The sequence below is a fragment of the Typopeltis vanoorti genome, chromosome 22 (genome assembly GCF_054136105.1).
Source record: "Typopeltis vanoorti isolate ZY-2024b chromosome 22, IOZ_Tvanoo_1.0, whole genome shotgun sequence".
NCBI lineage: Eukaryota > Metazoa > Arthropoda > Arachnida > Uropygi > Thelyphonidae > Typopeltis > Typopeltis vanoorti.
This window is the reverse complement of record NC_143570.1, coordinates 91,372,865-91,398,419: the sequence shown is the minus strand read 5'-3', so window position 1 is coordinate 91,398,419 and position 25,555 is coordinate 91,372,865. Positions and strand designations below refer to the sequence as shown.

At 37.5% G+C, this 25,555-nt stretch overlaps 1 protein-coding gene across 2 annotated transcripts in view; it reads left to right on the top strand.

Annotated features, from left to right (window-relative positions):
* The first annotated feature begins 10,555 nt into the window (after positions 1-10,555).
* Positions 10,556-25,555, top strand: part of LOC150094565 (uncharacterized) — a 65,535-nt gene continuing 50,535 nt past the window's right edge. The window contains exon 1 of one of the 2 annotated variants that reach the window (XM_090412015.1): positions 10,556-10,770. The gene's annotated coding sequence lies outside the window, so the exon portion shown is untranslated. Of the gene's footprint in view, positions 10,771-11,075; positions 11,225-25,555 lie in introns of those variants that run through there. The other variant, XM_090412016.1, reaches the window with a different exon arrangement.

Sequence of the window (25,555 nt, the reverse complement as noted above, 5' to 3'; positions counted from 1 at the left end):
GATTGAATTTCCTTACCCGTCTCCAGAAATTAGGTAGGGCTAAAACGGCTCACCTTCTCTCTCTATATATAGGGGAATAAAAGGCGTTAGCGTATTATTATTATTATGCCACCTTTGTGAAGTCCCAGAACTTATCGAGGGAAGTCAATTTATCTACACCATGTAACATTGGAAAATCCACTTTCTGCACTACACCATATATTCCACAGTTTTTATGTTTGTGAATGACTTGATTTCGTTTTGCTTTTGCAAATTTTATAACTGGAGGAACTTGATGTTCTGGCAGGAGAGTACCTTCTTCAGCATACAAGAGCGATTGGCTCATCCTCACTTGAAAATGCCATAATCCAGGTTTTTTCCAATCGAAGGCCTCATCTACCTTCGTTATTCCTGTGCTATGAAGATGCTAATAAAGTATTGTAAGTTAGTGACAACTAATATGCTTGCTTAACAGGAGATTCCTAAAAAAATTGAAAGCGTAATAAATGGCTTACCTTTAAAAGTGGTGGTATGACTGATCATTTTACATCAGGGAGACAAATGAATCAGAGAAAAGAGTTGCATACATATACAGTAGTACTTTCAGAGTTTACAAATGCCTTTGATAGCTTGCAAAATAATAATTTGGTTATTTATTTATTCGTATGGCATGAATAACAAAACATTCTGTACAATACACTTTAAAAACCAATAAAATTAAAAGGTTACATCCATATTGGTCAAACACTTCATAGCTTTAGGTGTAGCACTTAAAAAGTCCAATTTGTCTCTTGAATATGCTCTGAGATAACACTGAGTCACAATATGGTCCACCGTTTGTCTTTGAGCTCCACAAGCACAATTGCGGGGATAGTCGTTTACCCCATTTAAAAAGCATGTCTGCACATACACCATGACCAGTTTGCATTCTATTAAGCTGGGTCCAGGATTTTCGCGGGAGGTGTGAGCAAGCATCAAAACTTTCTTTTAATTCTTTGTGAGAAAATTTTGTTATGTTATATCATCTGCCTGGCTCTCCCACGGTTCTTGCCACTTTTGCTTCAGGTCAAAGTTAGATTGTAGTCGTAGTTGGGCTAATTGTAGAGGTGGATGTCTTGATTTCAATCGTCATACACTTGTCTGGGAGATCTAAATGTATTGGTAGGGCTTTGTTCTCTAAGATTTTCTTATACTCCTGTAAGAGAGCCTTAGTCCTGTGCAGATTCGGTGGAACAATGTTGCTAAGAGCTGGAAGCCTGTGTGTGGGCGTTGATTTAATTGTGCCAGAAATCAGTCTCATTGTATTATTTAGTTGACTATCAACAAGTTTAACGCGTGATATTTGTAATATTTTTGTAATATTTGTAATTTTTGTAATATTCACCTATTGTTTTCAGATCTTTTGTAAGTACGTCTTCAGTCTGACTCATGTTTTTGTGTTGAATGGCAATTACAGTGTCATCAGCATAACAGAACTTGTGTGAAATGGTAGCAGGCAAGTCATGTGTGTAGGTTATAAAGTAAGGATGCCAATTCTGACCCTTGTGGAAGACCATTATTAAGTTTTCATTGACGGGACATTTTATTTCCTAATATAACTTGAAAGAAACGTTCAGTGAGCATGGAGAAAATTAAGTGTGCAATCCGTTTACATGGGACAATGCTAAGAAATTTGTAAGACCTTCACGGCGTACTGTATCATAGGCTGCTGTTAGGTCCAAGAAGACAGCTGATGCTTTTCTTGCTTATGAAATCCAGCTTCTATGTATGATTTTAAAGTCAGCACGTGATCACAGCAAACACTTTTTTCTCTAAAACTAGCTTGTTCAATCGGGACATGCTGCATAATTGGTATGGACAATCTGCTATATAGAAGGCGTTCTAACGTTTTATAGGTGCAGCTCAATAAAACAATAGGTCTGTAACTTTTTGCCTCTTGGGGTGGTTTTCCAGGTTTAAGAATAGCAAGTATTTTTGACTTCTTAAACTGCCTAGGTAGTCGGCCAGTCAATATATCATTAAAGAATTCACAGAACCATTTTATAGTATTTGGCCCGCTATTAATCAGAAATTCAGGATGGACACCGTCGAAGCCTGGGGCCTTGCCTGCTTTGATATCATTTATGACGGCTTTTACTTCATCTATAGTGAAGATTGAGTCATATTGTGAGAAAGCAGGGGCATTTGTTTTTAAAGTTCTAAGTTCTTTCTTAATTTTCTTGGTATGTTCACGGTCCCTAGGTACCCTTGACATATTAATGATTTGATTAGCTATTTTCTCAGGGGAGATAGCTGTTCTTTTTCTATTAGGTAGATTAGTTGTGGATAGTTGTTGAAGTTTCCAAGCTTTTTTACTTGATCGTTTGAAGTCAAGGTTTTCAACCATTTTGTTTTTCGAGATGAGTTCAGGCTATGTAGTAATTCATTTGCTTTTTCAGGAACTCTCCGTAGAGATGATCACTCTCTTGATTCCATCTGGGGACATAATCTTTTCTGTAACCTCTAGGGATATATTTTTTCGCAGTTGATATGATTGCTCCTACAAATCTTTTTTTACTCCGCAACTGTAGCAGGTACCCAACGAACACATTTATCCAATTCATTGGGAAAATTTCTTCACTTTGCTTTTTTAAAATTCCAACGCGGTGGTGGAAAGGATCTTGCTATAGGTAGTGTCATACCAATTTCCAGTAACACCGGTCGATGTCGACTGTGTGAGAACTTAGAAAGTACATATCGTCTTGCTGCTAATGGTTGCCCTTCTGTGTTTATTGAAACAAACCATAAGTCCGGATTAGACTTTGCCATGCTGATGATCTAAAAGTGTTAAGTTTAAGGGAGATGGTAAATCCCTGTAGATATTCCAAGATCTAAAGGTGTTTTTATCCTTGGCATCAAATACAAGGTGTATATTATTTATTTCTGCCCATCGAACGAGGGTAGTATCGCATTCGTTATCACGGTACTTCGGTTCTTCATGATGGCTATTAAAATCACCAATCCATACTGTTGGATGTTGATAAGTAGGTATCACATCTATAGACCAAGATGTTAAAGGAGGTTTACGGACATTGACAATTGTCATGTTGTGAACTTTCACACTCACAAGATGAGTATCGTTATCACATCTCGTTGTCAGGACAGAAGCGTTTTTTATATCATCTTTGATACATGTTGCAATGCCATAATTCCGGTGGTATGTAGCACCAATCAGAGAGTAACCAGTTATTTTTCCTCTTCTATTAAGGTCGTCTTCTTTTTCAGCATGCGTTTCTTGAAGAAGCACAACATCAATGTTATTTTCTTATAGTATTTTACAGAGATAGTCACATTTTGCTCTGTTAATTCCCTCGATATTCAGTTAACACATCTTAACAGAGCAAAATGTGTTTCTTGTCAGCATCGTCGATAAAATTATAAAAATCAGTATTATTTTTTGACTGCATGCCTTATATATATAAACAGATTATCGAGCTGAAGAGCAGATTTGCTGTTTGATAGGCATCTGCAAGTTGCATAAGAGGAGATGCAGCTGCCTAGGAGGAATCGCCAATAGTGATGTCAGAAGAGTCTGATATAGTGCCGTTATTCCTTATGTTCATGATAATAGAAGAGGTTTACAATACATCTACAGTCATTTGAGACCCAGACCTACTGCCTATTGGTTAAAAGTAGAGAGGATATGCCGACAGGTGCATTATATAGGATATTGCGATGGACGTGGACTAAAGCCATCTGAGGTGATATTGCAGGATCTAAAATTTAGGAGCAGCGTTGTTAGAATCGCAAGAATGTCATTATGGATTATTTATTGATGAAGTGGACATTGGCATGTTGAATTAAAGAAGGTATGGTCATCGCATAAGGCCTTGATCAAGTCACATATGGAATACTGTTCACCAGGTTTCCAGAGAATGAGAAAATCTTACAAAAGTTTCAGAGAAAAGGGAACCGAACTTAAGGTCATGTCTTTGCAATGTTGGGTATGAATGTATTGAGGGAATGCATTTACACTGCCACAATGACGGAGGTTGGTAAAAGGATCGCAACATAGTGAAGATACAGTAATAGAAATGGTGGAATCACAGGCGGTGACGACATGTTTCGAAAATTTGCTCCAAAATCCTATTTTAATCCCAGCAACGCCTATACTTAATACTGTTGAGTTAATCGAAACTCACCAAAGTAACACAGAATTAGGGCCAAGTGGAGAGAGCCAAATATCAGTTCATTGTTCTGTATCACCTGAATTATCTACTTCTTGTCAAGTAGCACAAAGTATGATAAAAGATGTGAAACCTGGTGTCTCATTCTTATTACCTGGAACTGCAGTTTCGTCTTTTGCCTGTCCTTTACATCAAGATAGTAATACTAGTTCCATGATGATGATGATGTCTTTTGATACATCCAGGCCTACTGCTGTTGCACCAAACATCCATAAAATACATGATCATGTCCCTGGTTTTCAAAAAGATGAAGATGGATTGTAAACGGTCTAGAGACGATTGACTAAGGTGGTTTCTCTTCTCTGGAATGCTGAGTTTGAAAACAGATTGACAAAATACAATTTGCAGAAATTGGTGGAGAGAAGGTGGAGAGGGGATATGATCATTATGATTTGACTGAGGTTTTGCATAGAATAGGTGAAGATTGGAAGAGAACAGGTCGTCACTGAAATCTGTATAAGGAGAGTGTGAGGAGAGGGTGAGGAGTAGATTTTTTTGCATGGATAGTGGTGAGTGATTGGAATGCATTCCCTGAGAGTGGTGAGCACAGTCAATATATTTAAGGTGTGGTATGATAAACTGTGTGTGTAAGAGTGCATCTCCTGTGATGTGTTTTCGCCTCCATGGAGGTTTTTATAATAATAATAATAATAATAATAAAATACAAACTGATCGGCATTTGGAACAGAATAGACCTGACATCACAATTATAGGACATCGACAGGTCTGGATTATTGATATCGCAGTACCCAGTGATAACAACATTAACAAAAAAAGAACTGGAAAAAATTATGAAATATCGATGAGACCTTTATTGAGGTCTCATCTGTGGGAGCAACACCCAGAGGTGATATTAAGCAGACCGCAGAACGTTACTGTCTATAAGGGTGAAGCATAATGCTTTTAATCCCTGCTATCTGATAGGTTACTGTGCAGGGTAAAATTTGTGAGCAACGTGCTCATAAATTTTGAGTTGAGTTTGAAAATGTTTGAGAGTTGGGCAAGTTATAGATCTTGAAAGGGAACTAGGACTAATTCATTTGGATTTGTGGACGATTTTGAGAAGTATTTTACTGGGAGAAATTACAGGAAAGAGTAGATGTAAGGGGTATTTGTGTCTCGATGAAGTTGAACATTTCTAGTATACCAGGGAGCATTTAAGATCATGCGTAAGCATTTGTTTTGCAGTTTAAGGATATTTGAGCTTGAAGTATGGCTCCAGGCAGGGGACACATAAGTGATAATGGGACGAATTATCAACTGGTAGAGGAGGAATTTGATTTTAATATTTAGTTTGCTGTTCCTATTGATAAGAGGATAAAGCTGTGCTATGACTTTTGATACCTTTGCACATAAGGATTTTGTATCTGGGCTGAAGGTTAGTTTTCTATCTAGCAGTACGCCGAGATATTTGGCTTCTGTTTTCCAGGGAATCTTGATGTTAAATAGAAAAATATCTTCTTTGGGAGATTTTGAATTTTTTGTGAACAGAAGAGCACTGCTTTTTTTTGAGGGTTTACTTGTAATCTCCAAATGGAGAATCAGTGTTCCAGTTTCAGCAGGTTATCTTGTAGTTTTTCATAACAAGATGCGGTTTAAGAGATCTGACCAGTATTGCTTCGTCAGCATTGAAAGCAATGATAGATGACATCGGGTTATGTGGGATGTCCGCCATGTAAATCGAGAAAAGTATCGGCGCCAGAAGGGATCCTTGAGGCACTCCAGCCAAGATCCGCTGCTGGGTAGATATCGCCCCATTTAGTTTAACTTGCATGTGTCTTCCAGAAAGAATGGACTTAATGAGGTGGATCAGATCCAATGGAATGCCGGCTAAAAGCAGCCTATATAGGAGTCCAAAGTGCCATAATTTTTTGAAGGCGTTTAAGTCAAGAAAGATTGCTCCGGTGTATTGATGCCAGTTGAAGCTGGTGGTAATGTATTCAACTAGTCTATGGATCTGTTGAGTAGTGCTGTGGAGTTTGCGAAAACCAAACTGTTCTGTAGGAAGGATATTTATCTTGTTAACAGAAACTTGAATTTTGGAGAGAATGACGTTTTCAGCGATTTTGCCCAAATTCGAAATCAGACTGATGGGGCGATAGCTTTGTCGCAGCTGTGGGTCCTTACCAGGCTTATAAATAGAGACCACATCTGCCAACTTCCAAGCATAGGGAAAGTATTTTAATCTAAGCATGGCATTTATTATTTTTGTAAGATGTAGAATGGCATTTCGTGGGTAGCAGTTTAATAACTTTATTAAACTGCTAGGAGCCAGGAGCTTTTTTATTTTTTAAATTTTGTATGATATCGTAGATTTCGGCTGGAGAAGTAGGTGTGAGTTGGCTGGTACAAGTATATCACACTGTTTAGTACGTATCTGACGTGGTGGTGGATTTCATAAATATGATTGAAGTTCAGGTTATCATAAGATGGGCTGCATTGCTTTTCTAAGTTTTTGACTATAGTTTCAGCTTTTTCAGTATCTGAGTGAACTATGCCTAAATCCGATTTGAGAGGAGGAAGAGTTTTTTATTTTTATTTTTGATATTTCTTAACAGTTTCCAAACGGTTTGATCACCGGGTGAAATGGAAGCTAATTTATCTTCCCATAGTTTGTTTCTGTGGGCCTTCAGTGTATCTTTCACTGCACTATTCAACCGGTTGAACAATGTTTTATCCTGGGGAGCCCTGGTATTAAAGTTTCTTTTTCTTGCCTTATTTTTTCCCCTGATTAAGTTCATAATATCTTCTGAAAGTCTTTTAGGCTTAGAAAGAGGCATATTTGAGGTGATAGATGATAAGGCTGCATTGATTTGTTGAGTAAGTTTATTGATTTCAGAATCAATTTCTTCTTTAGAGTTAATATGAGGAACAGGACCAAAGTAGTTTGAGAGCACATTGGATAATTTTTCCAAAGGTATGAAGGTGGGGAGAACAATCCCTTCTGATTGCCTAATTGGAGCAGAATAGGGTTGTGGCCAGAGGTTAATTCGTCAAGTAAATCCAAGTTATACTGCAATCTGACATTTTGGAGGACAACTATATCCAGGACTTCGGAGGAGCCGATTGGACTGATATGAGTTGGTATTGAAGGACCAGCCATAGCTATGTAATTGTAACTTGAGTAGTTAAACAGTATGCGACCATTTTTGTTGGTAGATTTACTGTTCCAGGCAGGATGTTTTGCATTGAAGTCTCCAGCGATGATGACCGATCCTTTTACGCCAAGGATGGCATCTTAATCTGAGGTCAACAATGTTTTTGTTGAAGGGTTGTAAGCAGCGAAATTTTTTGCTTTTCAATTGAGTTTGTGAGGACATTAATGCCTATGATTTCGAGATTGGTGGTTGTAGGGTTGGTTATTGAATGATGTTCGATATAGTTTTTGATAAGGGTGGCTGTACCTCCACCTCTATAGTCAAGTCTGTTGTTCCTTTAAATCTGATACCCTCTGATTTTTAGGTTGTCAGCTGGCCTCAGGTGAGTTTCATTGATTAGAAATATATCTTGGTTATATCTATTATTGAATTCCTGGATTTCCAACACTTTGTTTTTGATACTGTTGGCGTTCCAAGCGATAATCCTAAGCGAATCCAGAGGGATTTTTTTCCTATCCATCAGAGAATACAGATAATATGGATTGGGTTTGCTGTAAGAATCTTTTTGTAACACTTAGTGATGGATTTGAGTTGCTTAAATCTTACAGCATATTTGCAAGAGAAGAGGTGATAATAACTAATAGATTTGAATGTGGATTAGCCATGTTCTCGTTTTGTACTATCTGTTTAGAGCAGGCCACATCAGCAAATGTTCTTGCTTGATGTTGAAGATTAATTTTCTTAAGGGGCTCAGTTAATGATGGGCGAGCACCTGTTGTCATGTTCTTACTCTTGGAGGACTGAGGAGCCTGAACGTCAGGAACTCTTGCACTAGATGACGAGGTAGATTGATTATTTGGATCGTTCCATCTGTTTTTGGGGTGATGTATAGACCCTCTATAATTAGAAGGGTGAGGACCGCCACAATTAGTGCACTTAGCCAGGGTGGATTTTGGCTTGGTGCAGGTGTTTGTGGTGTGATTCTCGCCTCATTTTAGTCATCTATACTGGGCTTTGCATAGCTTCTGGGCATGGCAAAATTTTTGGCATCTGTGGCTCTGCCCAGAAGATGCTCTCTTCCTCAATGGTTATGGGGTGATTTTAAGTCCACAGATTGATTTCAGATTGTATATGTCTTTGTAAATATTATGAATCTCTACTAAAACTAGAGGCATAGGTGTCTTATTTGATCTGAAAAATCTATTAACTTTTATGGGAGGTTGATCCTGTAAGTTGAGGTCGGTAACTATTTCATCCGTGTCAATATCCTCGGAGACTCCTCGTAGGACCACTTTCAGATTTTTTTTCGGAGGTAAGTAAAAATGTGTGATATTGTGTTCCTCTTGCGTCCAGCTCCTTTATAAGATTTCTGTAATCAGCCACCATGGCGGGCTGAATTTTTATGCCCTCATCTACATTTTTAGCCGATCTATAACTTATTTGTAAGTTAGCCATGGTGGTTCTTAGTGTTGTCCATCTCTGCTTTTCCCTTAGGATAATAGGTGGCACCTTTTCATTGGGAGAGGCAGAGGGTTCTGAAATGGGAGCGTCTTCATCCATACCAACATCATTTGTTGGCTCATCAGCGAGAGTGTTTCGCTTCTTACGAGCGTGGATATCTCCTTGATCAGAAAGATTAGAGGTAGAAACAACTATATTGAATTTTTCCTCCATTTGAGGAGAGTCTTCATTTTCCTCATCATCAACCTCGGATGAAGATTATAAGTTTAAGTAGCCAGGCCATTCTTGTTCAAATTTTTTGAGAAGCTTTTAACAAAAGTGAGTGCTAGCCCTTTGTTGAGTGACTCGATAATGATGTCGGGGTCGATCATGCTAGTAGGCCATTTCAGCTTGAACTTCTTTTGAAGTTTATTAATGAGTATAAGAGCCGGCTCTTCATCTAGCAAATCAGTGACGGCGTCTAGGTCAGGCATTCTCATATCGATTTAATTGCGTGTGAGCGCAAGAAGAAATCCCGTAGGTCAAGAGACCTGCCAGCAGAAATTCTGTAGAAAATCCTGCAGCCGCAGAGGACTGCCAGCAATACCAAGCGTTGGTTAAATACGCGAAGCAATAGCAATTTAATTTGCATCAAAAGTCAAAGTCTTACCTTGTGTTCCACTATCAGTGATCAGATGAGTCTTTTTATCTTCAATCAATCACTAATTTACTACACCAATCACTCTGATAATCCTGAAGAAAACATCGTAAACACAAATATAAACATAAACACGCTGACCAGCCTCAACAAGCTCCACGTACATCTCATCATTCAGGTGACATTGAGGTTGAAGTAATTAAGAAATCATATTTTCATATACGGGTAGCCAAAGGTGTCTCACCTTATTATTAAAATACTCTGGATTATTATTATTATTACCCAAAGACCTCATGGAGTCAAAGACTCAACTGGGTTTTAGAGAAAGTTGTTAAAAGTGTTTCCACTTGGTTATACTATAAATTAAACATATCAAGAAATTATATACTTGGTTTAATCATTTATCCAATTATGTTTAAGGTACTGAGGGGATTTTATCAGATTAGGAGTGGTACAATCAGGGTCGGATTTAGACTTGCTGAGGCCGTAAGCTATACAAAATCCAGAGGCTCCCTACTGTTTTAAATTACATCAGCTGGTCTCAGAAAAATTTAAAATATATACCCCTTTTTAATATATGAAAATATATTGTTTTTTAATTTTTATTAAAAAAATAATAAAGTATGCGTTTACAAAATCACAGAAATAATTATATAATTAAAGGGTTTTAAAAACGACAAATAAGGCTCATAGAACAGAACGTTTTAAATTAAAATAGGAAAATAAAAAGTAAAAATTAAATTAATATAACAACATAATTGGTAGTATATAAAAAATTAATCTTTTATTCAGGATAACCAGGTTTTATTGCGGGGCCATTAGCTGGCTTTTTTAGCTTATACGTAAATCCAGCACTGGGTACAATAGACTTTATATTGACTACAGCTGACCTCCCAAGATGATAATAATGATGATGATAGTTATTAACAGATTAGTGTTTTAATTGAAAATAATGATATATATTTTTAGGAAACTGTTATATAACACATATTTTATTGTATTTTGCTTTTCTCACTGTACTACACATGAAATAACATTTTCGGCGTTAAGTTCCAGGATGTATGTCTTAATCTCTTTTTGCACCTGTTAATCAGCGTTGGTTTTTAAATGGTAGATGGCAGCATATTCTTATCAACAGCTGCTCATATGAAAACTGAAAGACGTAAATACTGGCATGCTTATTGCGTTATGTGTTACGTGCAATATTGCTGCCCAATTGAATAAGATAGGAGCCGTTTGCGTATCATATATCATATATGATTTTGGAATACTTGGTGAATAAAGTATTGTTTTACGCGTATGTCATTAAAGTTGTAAAACAGTTGAGCTGGGACTGTTTGGAATTCGATAGCTGGAATATTGTGCAATTGTAAGTGTGAATCTATCTCTAATGCGGAACATATTTTGGTTTCTCATATATGATGTATCTATCGAAAAAAAATATATATTATAATCTTGCTTTATTTACATGTTAGATCTTATTCCTTAGCCGCTGAGAATGCAATATTCCGAAAAATTAATAACTTCAAATATCGAACTCTTTTTTTTTTTTTTTTTTTTTTGTCTTTGAAGTGTTCTTTTCAGCGAAAATTTGCAGTTTTTCATTTTATTTTTTTTTTTTCCAACTTCATATTTTTCTTTATTGTGAGCACTACGAAATGAATAGCAGATTTTCTGGGAGAAATTCTTTATTTACACAACAGCTTGTCTTGTAACGCGATGAAATAAGACAGCCATTATTGCTTCTTGAGTGGATTAAAAATTAAGTGGCCGAACTACAGAACGGAAGTAGCCAAGGAAATGGTCTGTTTGTGTAGATGTATGTAAGTAGTCCAGATAATCGAAGTGTTGCGATTTCGTTGATTGACACGATATTGTTAGCGTTACTCTACCCGTTATTTTATTTTTTTTTTTGCCAGACGTCTGAAGATTTATTTTTTTTATGAAAAAATAATAATAAAAACTAGAAATTATTATGTGACACCTCCAGGGAGTCCAAAGACTCATCGAGCCCTTCCAACTACTAACCGCGCTCAAACTCGCTTAACTTCTTGCGAGCCATTAGTAGCAGAGGCTCTACCAATCGACTAACCGTCGCTAAAAACAATAACTGACGTTATGTCTTCAGGAATGCTTTTACTGAGTCAGTTCAGGGCAGCGTTTCCAAGGTGTTATTTCTTACGGTAGGATTATATTATTTTTATTATCATGATAACCAGAGATTGCCAAGGAGAGAAAGACTCATCACCTACAGGGTGTTCGGGATAAATTTGACATATTTATAATTAATTATATTTTTCCGTAAGTTACATGTATTAACACACACTTCTCTTCATTTAAAAGTTTGGACCCTTCTTCATTCATATACAAGATGTCAGAAAGGATGGATAGCTGGAACCCACCTGAATCATGGAAGAGAATAACTTGTATCATGATGATTCGTGCCCACCATCAAAATAAGGATATTACGACTGCTGCCCAATGCTCCCTGAATACAGTAAAAACAATCAGGCATGAACTAGAGACTTGCAATGGTGACTACGAGGATGTAGCAAGAAGAAAGATCCCTAGCAGACGATCTGATTGCGTTCGTACAGCAGAATTCCTCGCAAATCTGCAGGAACAGGTGTTGAAGAACCCTGGCATTGGAATTCGGGCTTTGTTCGTGGAGTTGCTAACTGTAGTCAAGCCCTGGATAACAAGGGTAGCCAATGGTAGGCCGTATGTATGGCAGCAGGATTCGGCCCCTTGCCACACCTCTGGGAAAAGTCAAAAATGGTTGTCTGAAAATTTCTACGACTTCACCAGTCCAAATGTTTGGCCTCCAAACTCCCCAGACCTTAACCCCATGGATTATTTTGTATGGGGCGCAGTTGAAAAAGACACCAATCGCACTTCCAGTAATACAAAAGCCCAGTTAATGGATAAAATTAAAACAGTTTTTGCGGCCCTTCCCAGGGAGACTGTAGCATCAGCTTGTTCGAGGTTCCGAAGCAGAATTGAAGCTGTGATCGATGCTAATGGTGGTTATTTTGAGTAAATCTTGTTGATAGTATTGTAATTAACTCTGCCTGTAATGTTTTTTTGTCAATTCATTAAATTTAATAGATACAAAGAAGATTTTCTTTTTCCTTACGAAACTGTCAAATTTATCCCGAACACCCTGTACATCATGCAATACATCATCACATATATATATATATATATATCAATAAACTACAACATTAAAAGAAACAGATTCAAAAGTGAATGACCGATTTAAGAGTCAGCATGTTTTATGGTATTTACAGAGTGTTTTAGACCATTCCTGCTAATGATATTTGAATTGTTTAATTTTATTTTCAGATGATAAAAACTGTCTTGCCTTCTTTTAAACACATTCACCATTTCCTAGGCAAATTGTTCTGCTCACTGCTCTGTGAGAGAAAAAATCTAGCTTTCACATAATTGCACATAAACTTAACTTCCAATGATGCCATCCCCTCTCACTACCTTCAATATAATGCAAAATTTTGTCAACTGATATCTTATAACATCTTTTCAGAAGTTTATAGGCCTATTACTATTATTATGCGACACCTTCAAGGTGTTGCATAATAATAGTAATATCACACTTACTTAACCCTCTTGATACTGCTACTACCACCACTGTGTGGATTTCCGTTAATCATTTGCTAAATATGGGTGAAACAAGTGACATATCAGAAGCCAAGAAGTCTTGTATGGTGTCTCTAAACAAAGAAAGCCAAACTCAACAGTTTATAGCTAAGAAATTGAAATGTTCTCAAGCAAGCATGAGTAGAGTATTGAGACAGTATTCTAATAATGGAGTTTTCAAAAATAATCACTGCAATAGCAGCCGAAAGGTAATAACTACATAAAGAGATGAGAGGAGATTGAAGAATATCGTGAAGAAAAACTGCTTCCGAAGTGCAAGGTATTTTCACAGGAGATGGAAAGAACTAGGTGTGAATGTCTCTAAATCTACAACATTGAGACTACTTTACAAATTGGGTTTGAAATTATGTGTGCCTAAGACGAAGCTGTTTGACTTCCAAGCAAAAGACAGCTAGAGTGCTATGGTATAAGCAGAGACCGTTGTTGGGTCAAGAGAACTTGAAAAAGGTACTTTTTAGTGATGAATGTATGTTTTATGTGTTCCATGGTCATCAAGAGATATGTGTTTGACATCTTTAGCAAGAAGCATTTGTGTAAATTTTTATGGGCTTAAATGTTTATGGGGTTGCATAACCACAGAGGGTCCCAGTAGGCTGTGTATTGTATATGAAAGAGTCGATTCCAAAGTGTACTACCAAGAAATTCTTGAGCACTTTGTTACCAGCACCGGAAGGTTTTATGTGATTTCCTTTTTCATCAAGATTCAGTTTCTTGTCACGCTTCCAAGACCACTACTAGATGGCCCAAAGAAAGGCAAAGCAGTGTAATTCCTTGACTGGCAAGCTCATCAGATTTAAACCCCATTGAGAATTTCTGGGGAATTATGAAGAAAGGACTTCAAGAAGTTGCCCCAAGAAAAAAAATTATCTTTGTATATACTCAATATTGCATGTAGTAAAATATTAAGTGTATTTATATTTTATATATCTTTATTTTGTCAAATGCTTTTTCATAATCTATAAAGAAAAGATGAGTTTCTAAATTAAATTCTCTTGTTTTCTCTATTAGTAGTTTTAAACAAAATAGATGCATCCATTATAGAGCATCCTTTTCTAAATCCATTTTGACACTCTAATATGCTTTCAGTATATATTTTCAATTTTTTATTAAGCATTCTGTATATATTTTCAATTTTTTATTAAGCATTCTGTATATATTTTGTAACATGTATTCAATAAACTAATACCTCTGTACTGTAATTAGCAGGTTTTGTTTTATTGCCAGCCTGGCAGCCAAGTAGTTAGCATATCTGCTCCCCAAAAGGCTGTGGGTTCGAATCCTGCTGTGGTCATGGATGTTTGTGATTGTCTGTGGAAATACTAGTGGTGGTTGGCGATAGATGGCACTGATGTAGTTGCGGTCAGTTGGTGGATACAGTTGTCGAGCAGTTGCCCTCCCTCGATGAGTCTTTGAACTCCCTGGAGGTGACAAATAATAATCCACCTTTTTAAATATAGGTTTTATTATACTTGTATTCCATTTTATTGGTATTTGTCCATTTGTATATATTTTATTTAAAAATTTTAATCACTGATGCAATTTTTTTCCACCAAATTTATACAATTTGGGGTTTATCCCATCTTCTCCTGCTGATTTACCATTTTTCATTTTACTTAGGTTGTCCTTTAATTCTTTCATTGTTATATCATTTAAAGCATTTTTAAGTTTTTGGTGTAATTTTTTATGTTAGTATTAGTGAGAGTATTAGAGCGCAAAAACAGAGGGTGAAAGAATTGATAGTTGTGGTGGGTACGAATGAATTGAAAGGAGATAAATTTTTTATGAGAGAGGACTTGGAAGTATTGTTAAAGGTAGCAAAAGAAAAGAGTGACAGAGTTAGAATGGCGAGTCTGTTGCCACGGTATGACAGAGAGGAGTTTAGAAGGATGGCCATAATCGCAAATGACATTATGCACAGGTTATGCAGACGGTGTGGTGTGGAATTCATGGACGTGTGGATTTGATGGGCGAAAGGATTTATACAAGATGGATGGCCTGCATTGGAATGGATTTGGTGTGCAGAGACTGGAAAAAGTGTTGCTGAATGAAGTGAAAATGGATGTGCAGAACCAGGGAAACTAGAACTACCAAGGAGGGGGGGGGGAAGTGGATATGCGGACATCAGTGAGACAGTTAAGTGTGAGAATGTATATAATGTTCCCGAGCCAGTACTAAGGACAAAAAATCGGAATGGGATAATTAGAATAACGCATCAAAATAGGGTGGGACAAAGGGACCACTGCATTACGTGTATACTAATGCCACGAGTATTAGGAACAAGAAGGAAAAATTTTTGGCCTTGATTAGCTCTTCCAGGCCACAGGTTATTGGCATTAGTGAAACATGGCTGACGGAAGATGATATAGTTAGTGGGATAGAATGTGTAGGTTATAGTGTGTTTAGGAGAGGCAAAGAGAATAAAATGGGGGGAGGGATGTTATTGATGATAGCTGATGAACTGCAGCCAAGGAGAATTGAAGTTGTATTGCAGGATAGTGAAAAGAGCTCATTTGAGGCTATTTGGTGTGAGATTGAGACTGGCAGAACAAAATATACAGTTGGGTGCTGCTATAGACCAGGTGATGGAATAGATGGTGGAGATAGTATGCATAAACAAATTGATGAAATGAGTGGAAGGAGGGTAATTATTATGGGGGATTTCAACTATGGTAACATTGACTGGGAGGAGGAGAGGACACATGTGAGGAAGGAAATGGATTTTATTCAATTATTAAGGGATAACTATCTGAGACAGCATGTAATTGAAAATACTAAGGGTGTGAGAGTGCTTGACCTGGTAATAGCATCTGAGAATTTGACTGTAATAATGAATATGACCATGTTGCCACCTATTGGTGAGAGTGATCATAAGGTCTTGACCTGGGAGGTGGCTAAAAGTGAGGAATTTTCGATTAAGACAGGGTATATGTGGAATTACCGTGCTGGCAAGTATGACAAGCTTAGGAGATTGCTTGGATCAGTGCCATGGCATGTACAACTGCAAGGGCTGGATGTCGATAGAGCATGGGAAGTGGTCAAGGAGCATTTACAGGAGGTTATGGCTGATTGTATACCTACGGTCCGAATAGTAAAACAAGTAGGGTTTAAATGGATGAATAACACCATTAAGCTTGAGCTGCAAAAAAAGAAACAACTGTGGAAGGAATTTAAGGAGAAAGGTGACCTGCAGGCACACGAATGGTATAAAGTGCAGGCCAGAAGGGTAACGAGTGTGGTATAGAAAGCAAAAGCGGATACTAATGCCACGAGTATTAGGAACAAGAAGGAAAAATTTTTGGCCTTGATTAGCTCTTCCAGGCCACAGGTTATTGGCATTAGTGAAACATGGCTGACGGAAGATGATATAGTTAGTGGGATAGAATGTGTAGGTTATAGTGTGTTTAGGAGAGGCAAAGAGAATAAAATGGGGGGAGGGATGTTATTGATGATAGCTGATGAACTGCAGCCAAGGAGAATTGAAGTTGTATTGCAGGATAGTGAAAAGAGCTCATTTGAGGCTATTTGGTGTGAGATTGAGACTGGCAGAACAAAATATACAGTTGGGTGCTGCTATAGACCAGGTGATGGAATAGATGGTGGAGATAGTATGCATAAACAAATTGATGAAATGAGTGGAAGGAGGGTAATTATTATGGGGGATTTCAACTATGGTAACATTGACTGGGAGGAGGAGAGGACACATGTGAGGAAGGAAATGGATTTTATTCAATTATTAAGGGATAACTATCTGAGACAGCATGTAATTGAAAATACTAAGGGTGTGAGAGTGCTTGACCTGGTAATAGCATCTGAGAATTTGACTGTAATAATGAATATGACCATGTTGCCACCTATTGGTGAGAGTGATCATAAGGTCTTGACCTGGGAGGTGGCTAAAAGTGAGGAATTTTCGATTAAGACAGGGTATATGTGGAATTACCGTGCTGGCAAGTATGACAAGCTTAGGAGATTGCTTGGATCAGTGCCATGGCATGTACAACTGCAAGGGCTGGATGTCGATAGAGCATGGGAAGTGGTCAAGGAGCATTTACAGGAGGTTATGGCTGATTGTATACCTACGGTCCGAATAGTAAAACAAGTAGGGTTTAAATGGATGAATAACACCATTAAGCTTGAGCTGCAAAAAAAGAAACAACTGTGGAAGGAATTTAAGGAGAAAGGTGACCTGCAGGCACACGAATGGTATAAAGTGCAGGCCAGAAGGGTAACGAGTGTGGTATAGAAAGCAAAAGCGGATTATGAAAGGAAACTAGCTATGCAAGCTAAAGAGAATCCCAAACAGTTCTTTCAATATGCTGCAGGCAAAAAAAAAACTGTACACGGCAAAATGATTTTAAGGAATGACGATGGTAAGGAGGTCACTGAATCAGTCGATATAGTGGAGTTACTGAGCGAGCACTTTGCAAAAGTATATCATCCAGGTGGTGACATTGAAAAAATGAAGGAACCATTAGTTTATACAGGAATTGTGATGAATGAAGTGGAGGTGAATAGTCTATTACAGAACCATAATGTGAATACATCTGTGGGATTGGATGGTATACCGGCACGGGTCTTGCGTGAAGCTGCTAAAGAATTATCAGTGCCCTTGACTATGTTGTTTAATCTGAGTCTCGGGTCTGGTTTAGTCCCGAAGGTATGGAAAGAGGGGAAAATAGTTCCACTGCATAAAGGAGGATCCAAGATTATGGTTGCAAATTACTGACCGATCAGCATATCAGGAGTCATTGTCAAGGTCTTGGAGAAAGTAGTCAAGGGAAAAATACAGGAATGGATTGATGAAAATGAGATACTGTAACGGGGGACATCATGGCTTTGTGAAGGGTAGATCATGCCTCAGTAACTTGCTCAAGTTTTATAACACAGTGACGGCTGAACTGGATAAGAGTAATGGGTTTACAGTGATACTGCTGGACCTGGCTAAGGCATTTGACAGGATACCACATGGAATGCTAATCCATGTGGTATCCTGTCTACAACATAGCTTACAACATATTCCCATATGTTGTAAACTACAACATATGGGTGGAATTGGTGGAACTGTACTCCAGGAGATTGATGAGGCCAGGGACTTGGGAGTGTTGGTGAATAGGGAGATGAAGTTTAGGGGCCAAATTGCAAAAGTAGCTAAATCAGCTCGTCATCTCACTTGGTTGTTGAAAAATACCTTGACGGGCAGAGACAAGCAAGTTATTGTACCTCTGTGCCAAGATTTGGTCACCTAGGTTCCTTCTTGATGGGGAGGAGGTGGAGAGGATCCAGAGGTGAGTGACTAAGATGATAGCAGGTCTATGGAATGAACCATATGAGAACAGGTTGAAGATTTGTGGGTTGCAGAAATTAGTTGATAGGTGGAAAAGGGGAGATATGATTAAGACATTCAAATTGTTAAAGGGTTTCTATAGGATTAATTCAGAGGATATTTTTGAGAACAGGACTGGTGGTGGGAGAACTAGGGGACATCTATTGAAGCTGGGCAAGAGTGTGGTTAGCAGGGGTGTTAGAGCTGGGTTCTTTACTTTTAGAGTGGTAAATGAGTGGAATAAGCTGCCAGAGTCTGTTGTGGGTGCTATGATGGTGAGTGAGTTCAAGGCAAGGTATGATAGATACTGTGAGAATGTTGTATAGTTGTGTGGACATGATGTTTAGGGCCTTAGTCCTTAGACTCATCGAGGGAGTCCTTAGACTCCCTCGATGAGTCTAAGGACTCCTTGGAGTTGCCCGTAATAATAATAATAATAATTATCTGTCCAAAAATCTGGAAATAGACAACAGAATTAGTAAAGCTGGTGTGGTAGGAGGTCATCTGCATAAATTTCATATGGAACAAGAACAAAATTTGTCAAAACCCTAACTTATCTGTATATAAAACAGTGTTGAAACCAATTTTAACTTTGTGAATCTGAGAGCTGGGTTAGAAATAAAACACTTGATCAAAGACTCAAGACCTCATATATGAGAGGTCTGAGAAAAATTAGTGGAGTTGAACCGATTGCATCAGTGGCAGTATCACATTAAAAATGAGGATATTAGGAAAGAGCTTGCCATTGTTAGTATTCAGGAATGTGTTAGCAGAGCTAATCTTGGGGATATGGTAAATTGAAAGGTGGTTACAGGTTACTTTGCTCAGAGGTGGTTATAGGTTTGACACTGGGGAGTTCTTTCACTTGGTTGAACAGCAGGAAGGAGTCATGACAAGGGGCCATCCCTGGAAGTTACGAAAGGAAACTGTGAGAAAGAGGGTGAAGAGTGGCTTCTTTGCATGGAGGGTGATTGAACCATGGAATGCATTGCCTGATGGAGTGGTGAGAGCAAGAAAGGTCAATGCATTTAAGGAGTGGTATGATAGACTTTGTGTTTCCTAAGAGGGACCTCCCTCGATGAGTCTTGATAGACTTGTGTTTCTTAGAAAGGACCTCCCACAATTAGTTTTTTGACTCCATGCAGGCCTCAGTAATAATAATAATTAACCAGAATGGGAAGAAAGATTAGCAAAATAAGTGTTCTTTGCTGGTCGATAGTAATAAGATCCAGAGGGAGACCAAGATGTAGATGGATTGATGCAGTAAAAAGTGCCTTAAAAGAGAGAAGTATAAATTGAAGTCTTGATAGATAGCAGATTAATTTGTAGAAAAATTGTTGATTGGAAGTTAGTAATGGTGTAACTTTTTCATGCAGTACTATCATAATTATCCTGTACATCACCCGAGGGTACATTTTAAGAATTTGATGAAGAAGGAAAAAAAAATTGATTTATTTCAATTCATTTTGTGTGTGTGTGTGTGTGTGTGTGTGAGAAACCCATACATGAGGTATTGCTATCCTGTAGTAGCATGTGTAGGCTAAAATTCTATTTTTGTAATTTATTTATTTTTACATATTCTAGAAACTACGTTCTAGAAACCAAATATGGAACTGTTGCAAGCTGTTTCAGGCCTGCAGTGGTGATGGTCCTGCACTTGATTAGATTAATTTTCCACCTAGACATTGACAAACATTCATGCCCACAGCAGGATTCGAACCCAAAGTCTGTGGTAGAGCAAGCTATAATCAGGCTGGCTTGGGTGATTAATTTGGTCACTACTTTTTGCATTGTTGCCATATTTTTTGCAAATGAAAAAAATTGATTTCTTTTGCAGAAATAACAATGTATTAAAAAGAAATATAGAAAAGTAGTTCATTTTATTTATCTTTTGCATATAGTGTTAACATTAAGATGGCATGTACAAATTATGGTTAAACACATCTGCAGCATATTGTGAAAAAAAAAAAAATGACAATTTTGGTTAGATAATTTTGAAAAAACCTGGATGTGCATCCCTATATGAGGAACATTTTTAAGGGATTTTTCAATTGAGGATGAGTTAGCTTCATAACGAAATGGCATGGTTTTCTCCTCTGAAGTCTTTTTCTCCTTGGAAAACCGACAAACCGGTTGGAGAACATTGCACTGTGACAGGCCTAACAGATCATGGCTAGATAGCTACAATTCTTCCTTGAATAAGTTTTTTTTACCTTTCTTTTGAGGTTATTTATAAACTTTCCTGTAATATTTTTATGGCTGTCTTACTTGAAATTCAAACTGCATAGTTACTATAGCTCTCCATTAATTAATGATTCTTCTACATATAAATATTTCCATTTTCTAATTTCATGTATGCAAAGTTAATTAATCAGTAGCAGTCATCCACACAGGAGTCATTAACAAATTGCGTGATAAAAATCTGGTGTAATCTTTTTACTTCTAAAGAGATGCATTGCACATTTTTGTTCTTTTTGAAGTTTTGGAAGATTTGGCAAACAAAAGAAAAATTACCCCTTTTATATAGGGATATGTTATTACTAAAAAGAATCGTGTTTATTGGTTATTGTCATTTTCAACTTACTGTGGATAGTAAAGGAAAGAGATCATATTTCAAACAGAATGACTGTTAGCAGATCTTATTATTCATCTAATGGTTTTGAAGAACCAGTTGATAAAACTTCCACTTGAACGGTCTCTTGAAAATGGCAACGTGATGTTGCCGAAATATTGAAGTATATTAAAATTTATTTTAATGTATATCCTAGTTGACGTAATTTCCTTAAATTATTTAGTAAAAAATGCATAACCAACGTCTAAGCCTTTCCACGTGAATGGTCTGCATACCAATAGACTTATCTGTTTGTCCTTACTGCCCACTTTTTATGAATGTGTAACTATTTTTATTATCATGAATATAAATATTCATGATAATAAAATAATCATTGAAAATCCAATTTGTCCATGATTCTGGATGTTTATCAACCATATCAGGTCATTTAGCTTTTCTTTTTAAAGACAAAAATTTATTGTATTGACTATTATCTGGGAATAGAAATGGTTCAATAGAAACTTACTAACTTTAATTTGAATTAACAAATGATGATGGGCTGGTAATTTTGGACTTAGACAACCATAGTGCATGGGAGACGGTCAAGGGATATCTGAAGGAAGCAATATCACATACACCTAAGATCAGGAGGGTAAATTAGGTAGGAGTTAAATGGATGAGTAGTAGCATTAAGCATGAACTGCAAAAAAAAATGTTGTGGAGGGTATATAAGGAGAAAGATGACCAGCTAACTAATGAACAGTACCAGGATCAGGCAAGAAAGGTGACCAGCATGGTGGTAAAGAAGGTAAATTCAGATTATGAGAAAACATTAGCCAAAAAGGCAAAAGGAAATTCCAAAGAGTTTTTTGTTATATGGCGAGTCGGAGGAGGAAGGATAACTTTAATGAGTGCATATGATAAAGAGGTAACAGAGGTAGATAAAATTATTGAGCTACTGAGTGACCATTTTGAAGGATAAATCATCCAAGGGAAGATATTGTTATGGCAGAGGTAATGGGGAATGTGAGAACAGAGGTTGATGAATTAGAGGTACTTAGTAGATTGCAGAATTTGAATGCAAATACAGCTATGGATTGGATGGAACATCAGCTTGCATTTTAAGAGAATTTTTTTTTTTTTTTTTTTTTATTGTTGTGCCCATACACAAAAGGTTGGTTGATCAACCTATAGTACATTACTTTCTGACCACAGAAGCAAGAGCCGTCGTTGGCAGACTGCCAAGAAGAGTCAATTCATGTTGAAGCAGAGAAAGAAATAAGGTAATGTATGAATTGGTCACCAACACGTGAAATCACGTGCTTTATACATAAAGTTTTCCACCTGTTATATAAACAAAATAGTTACCACTAAAAACTACAATGATCATAAAAGAGAAGTTAATTTTCCGACATGTAATAATAAACAACTCATTCCACAAGAAAGATTGATTACCCTATTATCGGAATGCATTCTCCTTCTTTTGACATGCGCAGAAGTCAAAGAGTCTCGCATCTGTGGGCGTACAGCACTACCATGTATGGATAGTGGGTTGGGAAAGGAGGAACTTGTTTTCATTTGATTTAAATGACTGTAAATTGTATTCCTTGGGAAACAGCAGGTGGGAGACTGTTCCATAGTGCAGCAGTTGCAGGGATGAAGGAGGAGGAAAAGAAATTTGTTCTGTTTGTTTCTAGGTGTACTGTGAAGGGATGTAGAGCAGCAGCTGCACTTGTTCCAACGAGCTTAGTACTGAGTGGAGGAATTATTGATGTTATTTCAGATGAGCATTTCCCATGGAAATATTTGTAGAATATACATACTGCAGAAACCAAACATCTGTGTGAAAGTGGGGGAGAGAGTTGGTAAGAGATGGGTCATTAATAAGTATAATTGCTCTCCTCTGTATTGAGTCAAGCATTTTGAGAGAGCTTTTAGGGGCCTCACCCCCATATGTGGGAGCAATATTCAATAGCTGGACAGATTTGTGATTTGCGTAATGTTAACAGCTGTTCAAGGGTGAAGTAATGTCTTAAAGCGAAAAAGAAATCCTAGTTTATTGAAGTTCATGGGAACTGGACTGCCTTTCATTAGGCTGTTTAATTTAAGCTCTAGCAAAGTCCCAAGAGAGTAGAAGGAGGGCAAAATAACTCCTTTGCATAAAGGAGGATATAAGTCTGTGATAGGAAATTATAGATCAATCAGTATTTCAGGAGAGCAGTGTTAAAAGTATAGAAACAGTCAAAAAGAGAATTCAGGAATGGGTGGATAAGAAATGATACTCTCAGGGGCAGCGTGGTTTTGTGAAAGATTGGTCATGCCATAGTAATTATATTAACTTTTTATAATAAAGTGACAGCTGAGTTGGATAAAGGGAATGGCTACACGATGATACTGCTGGATTTTGCAAAGGCATTTGACAGGATACTTCATGGAACTCTGTTATGCAAACTTCAACAAATGGGGATGGATGTGAAACTGGTGATATGGATAAAAAGGTGGCTCATGGGCAGATATCTAAAAGTAGTATATGGAGGAGCAGAATCAGGGGAAAGCAGGTGACTAGTGATATACTATGGTATTCTGTGCTTGGACCACTGCTCTTTGTACATAAATAATTTGAAGGGATGGATTCAGTTGTTTGTTGGTGATGTAAAGTTGGATAGGGTAATAGTTAATCAAAGTGATGTAGTGAGCTTGCAAAATGATTTAAACAGGCTGATAGTATGGAAAAAATGTACTGGTGTTAATTTAATGTGGAGAAGTGTAAAGTTACGCATTTTGGGATTCAAAGATTACAAGCTGTGTACCACATTGAGGGAACTGTACTCCAGGGATTTTGAGGGTAGTAGTAGTAGATAGAGTTGAAAGGGCACATTGCTAAAGTGGACAGGGTAGCTCACAGGATTACTTGTATATTTTTCAATATACAAGTAATCCTGTGAGCTATATATCAAGCAGATATAAGGGAGTTATCATACCTCTTTATAAAAAGTCTTGATATGACCATATCTGGATTACTGTGCTGAGGTATGGTCACCTGGGTTTCTTGGAAATGAGAAATTGGTGGATAGGATCCAGAAGTAAGTGATCAAGATGGTGAGTGGTCTGTGGAATTTTCCCTATGAGGATAGAGAGTTTGTGGATTGCAAAAGTTGGCTGATAGGCAAAAAAATAGTGGATATGGGAGGAACAAGAGGTCATCTCTGTAATTGGGTAAAGGTGTGGTTAGCAAGGGCATGAGGACTATATTTTTTCTTGGAGAATTATAAATGAATGGAATGGGTTGCCTTAGTCAGTTGTAAGTGTTAATAGATATTGTGTTGATAGTTTGGGTCTCCCATAATGAGTCTTAGGACTCCATGGAGGTGCCCATGCAATAATAATTGTATTCTATGTTATCTTAAATCAAATGTAAACGTAACATGATTTAGTTTCATGCCAACTGGGATGTCATCTGATTAAACTTGTTTTTTTCAGGGAAGCTGGGCAAACAGTGAAGTCAGCTACTGGAACAAACAACATCAGAAGAATTAAAGATCAGCATAAGGAATATCTAATAGATATCATAAGGAGTTGTTGTCCTGTGGGGTCCCCCCCCCCCACTTTTCCTCATCGGTCCCTTAGGACCGGTTGAGGTTGTGCCCTCCAATGAGGGACTTCTTAGTATGTATTTTTTGGCTGTAGATTCATGTGTGTTCACGGGTCGGTTTGCCTGTTCTGAGAGACGAAAAACCTGAGTTTCCGGGAGAAAAAAACTCTCTACCACCATATGAGACTTGCTAACTCACCTTTAGTTGAAAGAGACCAGATAAAGTTTCCTCATGTCATTGATGTGAATCAAACCCAGGTCTTTCCGACCAAAGGGCTTTGTTTAGACTGACTGAGCTACGGACTGTCTATCATAAGGAATAAATAATAAATATAGGATGTTATATTTAGATAATAACAATCAAGAAAAGGAAGGAATAACGATAGCCATTGAAAGTTTTTTTCACTTGGTTAAACAATAAATAAAGGGAGGAAATGGGAAAAATGTGTGTGTGTGAAAGTTCATCTATGGTATGCAAATATGATAAAGATATGAATGTCTTAAAACATGGTTATTCATATGGTGAAGAGCTGGAAAAATATGCTTTGGGTTCAGACCTTTTAAGTATGTCTGGGTAGGGAAAAGAGAAAGTACAAGGCCAAATAGATTGCATATCTAATTATAAGAATAGGCTGGGTGGTAGTTTATTATGTCTATACACAAATGCCAGGAGCATCCAAAACAAAGGGGTTGAGTTTGTTGCTTTATTCAATATGATGTGGCCTAAGATTATTGGCACTAGTGAAAGCTGGCTATCAGAATCAGATATGGTAACTGGGATCAAGTGCAAGGGTATACTGTTTTTAGGAATGACAGAAGAGATAGGAGAGGAGGAGTAGTACCACTAATGATATCAGATGACTTAAATCCAATTAGGGTAGAAATACAAGAAAACAGTGGTAGTAACAATGTCCCTTGTACCAGTGAGTCCATCTGAGGTGAAGGCCAACAAAAGGAAATATGGTGGGGGTGTTGCCATAGACCTGGCAGCTCAGTTGCATGGGATGAAG